This window comes from Rhagoletis pomonella, unplaced genomic scaffold, assembly GCF_013731165.1.
Source record: "Rhagoletis pomonella isolate Grant_MI unplaced genomic scaffold, Rhpom_1.0 Rhpom_scaffold_00004, whole genome shotgun sequence".
Lineage (NCBI taxonomy): Eukaryota > Metazoa > Arthropoda > Insecta > Diptera > Tephritidae > Rhagoletis > Rhagoletis pomonella.
In genome coordinates this window covers 80,262,852-80,266,614 of record NW_023458558.1, presented here as the reverse complement: position 1 = coordinate 80,266,614, position 3,763 = coordinate 80,262,852, and positions in this window count along the sequence as shown.

Below are 3,763 nucleotides of genomic sequence, written 5' to 3'. Positions count from 1 at the left end.
CACGTCACGATTTCACAATTTCATAGAGTTTTCCGTATATTGAATGTCACTAAACTACTAAACGGCTGGACCGATTTCGTTCATATTTGGAACATATTTCTGCACCTTGAAGGGAAATATTTCGACTAAAAATTTCATCGATAGATGGCGCTGGGGTCGGGATATTCATAAAAATTGCATTTACTTGCTGATTTGGCTCATATTTAGAAAACAATTTAGCCAATTTAAAAGAAATATTTGGACTTGAAACTTACACGATACGTGGCCCTGTGGCCGAGACATCCCCAAAAATAATTTTTACGCTAAGAGAAGGATATATCTACTATATATTTGTGGAAGTATGTATGTATGTGCCAGGGTGCATCCTAAACGGACGGACAGAATCGAACAAAATTTTGACAGAGTATTGCCATGACACCTGGGCCTATAATAGGGTAAAAAAATTGGGATTCGACAAGGGGGCGTGGCACCTCCCATAGGCGTGAAGTTTTTAATCAGCCATAACTTCGAAACTATAAGTCACATGAACTTGAAATTTGGTATGTAGTCATATATATGGTAGGTGCTTACAGTAGAGTATATATAAATGACTTTGTAAAAGTAGGCGTGGCACATCCCATAGGCGTGAAATTTGTTATCAATCATAACTTCGGAACCATAAGTCACATGAACTTGAAATTTGGTATACAGTTATAAATATGGTAGGTGCTTACAGTATGGTATAAATAAATGAGTTTGTAGAAGTGGGCGTGGCACATCCAATAGGCGTGGAATATTTTATCAGCTATAAATCCGAAACTATAAGTCATATGGACTTGAAATTTGTTATTCAGTCATACATATGGTAGGTGCTTATAGTAGGGTATATATGAATGAGGTTGTAAAGGTGGGCGTGGCACATCCCATAGGCGTGAAATTTGTTATCAATCATAACTTCGGAGCCACAAGTCACATGAACTTGAAATTTGGTATACAGTCATATATATGGTAGGTGCTTATAGTATGGTATAAATAAATGAGTTTGTAGAAGTGGGCGTGGCACATCCAAAAGGCGTGGAGTATTTTATCAGCTATAAATCCGAAACTATAAGTCATATGGACTTGAAATTTGTTATTACGGAATATTTTATCAGCTATAACTCCGGTACTATAAGCCACATGAACTTGAAATTTGGTATGCAGACATAACTATGGTAGGTGCTTTTATCAGCTATAATTTCAAAGCCATAAGTCGAATTAAATTGAAATTTGGTACGCAAACGTATCTATGGTAGGTGCTTATAGTAGGGTATCTTAATATATAAATATCCCGTGTCACTGTGTTCGTTTACGCTAATCTCCGAAACCGCTTAACCGATTTCAATACCATTTTGTGGGTGTGTATTGTTGGTTCCAACTTAAAAGATAGGATAGTTGTGAACCCGAGAAAAAATATTTTTTTAATCGAAATTTTTTCTATGCTTCTCGCATCGTGCTTATCTAATCTATGTATATATAAGTGGCGCTATTCTAAGACAGCTAAGCGAATAGGCAGATAAACGGAATGTATAGTTGGTCTCCTTTAATTTATGCCGAATTGAATATTTGTATTACTGTTTTATGTTTTAATTTGTTTACCCCAAACAACGTCGGGTGCTCTGCTAGTATATTATAAAAATCTTTGACGTAAAAAATTGATTCGCTTAAAGCTCAGTTATGCAAGACTTAGACTTGACTTGAAAATTGTATATCTGGCAAATGAGCTGCGCGTGTAGGTAGTTACCCCCACAAAACCAACTTCACTTAGAAACTTGGAGAACAGTAGAATTTTGATTTCCAAGTTAAATTTCTAAGTGCAAAGAGATCCGTGAGAGAATCATGCTGCCATTTCATTTTTTCATAAAATCCCCACAAATATGCCACACAAATATAATTTTTTGTATAAATGTAATTCATCTGGCAATCGAAAAACAAACGTCAGGGCTGGAATTTCATAATTCACAAGTGTGCCTAATGGACTGCAAAAATAGTGTCGAAATTGAGATGAAAGTGCCCCAAATTTTAAATTGCTTGGTTTAAAAGCATTTTAAGAAAAATGTATTTTCAGAAATAGTATTTCCAAAATACTCTAAAACCATATAATTAAAAGTGATTAAAATGCATATATTTTACCACTAAAAGACCTTTCGGGCACGAGGAATCTGAATCTTCAGATTATTTTTCACCAAAAAGCGTTTATTTTTACCAAAAACGACGCGGCTGCTGGGTGCACTATGGGGCAAATAAACACGAAGAAAAATAGTTTAGAAACATTTTTGAGAGAGATTGTTTGCACATTTTGTCTTCACGTTGCTTCTATGTTTTTTACATTGAAGCGCACCCTTAGTGCTGCTTTTTGTATAAATAAATTGCAAACTGAGACTCTTCGGACCCCAAGTCCACAAAAAGGTCTTTTATGTGTGTAAATGTTTGCATTTCAATCACTTTTAATTGTTTTATATGCTGCACTGCGATCACAAACTTCATATTATAGAAAGCGCTTAAAATGACCAACTTGGGAAAATTGAAAAATTACTTTTCTATATACAACCCACACTTTCACAAAGAATTTCATCAATTTGCAGAAAAAAAGAAAATGTCGTACAGTTTTATTACAGTAAATAATTTTGATGATGGGTTCTCAAAGACTTATATAAATTCATAGTCAAATAACACAATATTCCAATTACGAAGGGGGAATACTGGAATATAGCTATTGGCACATGCTCACACATATATCTATGTTAAAAATAATAGCAGTGTGACATTTTGACCAGTTTTGACTATTCTTCTTCACATTGATTAATTTTGATTACATTCATACAATGGCCCTTATCTTAGTTATTAATTGATTTTAATTTTAATTTTTCGAATCTATAATGCGTAAACCTGCGGGTACGGGCCGGAATATTTGCTGTCAGCACGAACTCGTGCCTGCATGGGCGTTCAGTAAAATTTCATAAAAGCACGAATAAGCACGAAAAAGCCCGTTGCTAATACTATAAATTTAGATAAGCTTTTGTTTTTATACAAAAAAATAGTACATATTAAAACTCTTTGGATATGAGAAAAGCAAAAAAATAAATATTTAGAAAAAATATGATGTTTAGTAGTTTTGTTTACATATCTGTACATAAAATACCTTCCACTTTTTTTACTTCCCAGAAAATCTATATATATAAAAATGAAATGTTTTTCGTATGACCGCGATGCCTGACCAAACGGCTGAACCGATTTCAATTCTGTAAAATGTACTCTTTTGGACCTTCTGTGTGGAAGGTTCTCTGATTAAAAAACATTTGACATTTTTTGTTGTTGTTGCCGAAAAATGAAGAAAGCTGACACGTCACGATTTCACAATTTCATAGAGTTTTCCGTATATTGAATGTCACTAAACTACTAAACGGCTGGACCGATTTCGTTCATATTTGGAACATATTTCTGCACCTTGAAGGGAAATATTTCGACTAAAAATTTCATCGATAGATGGCGCTGGGGTCGGGATATTCATAAAAATTGCATTTACTTGCTGATTTGGCTCATATTTAGAAAACAATTTAGCCAATTTAAAAGAAATATTTGGACTTGAAACTTACACGATACGTGGCCCTGTGGCCGAGACATCCCCAAAAATAATTTTTACGCTAAGAGAAGGATATATCTACTATATATTTGTGGAAGTATGTATGTATGTGCCAGGGTGCATCCTAAACGGACGGACAGAATCGAACAAAATTTTGACAGA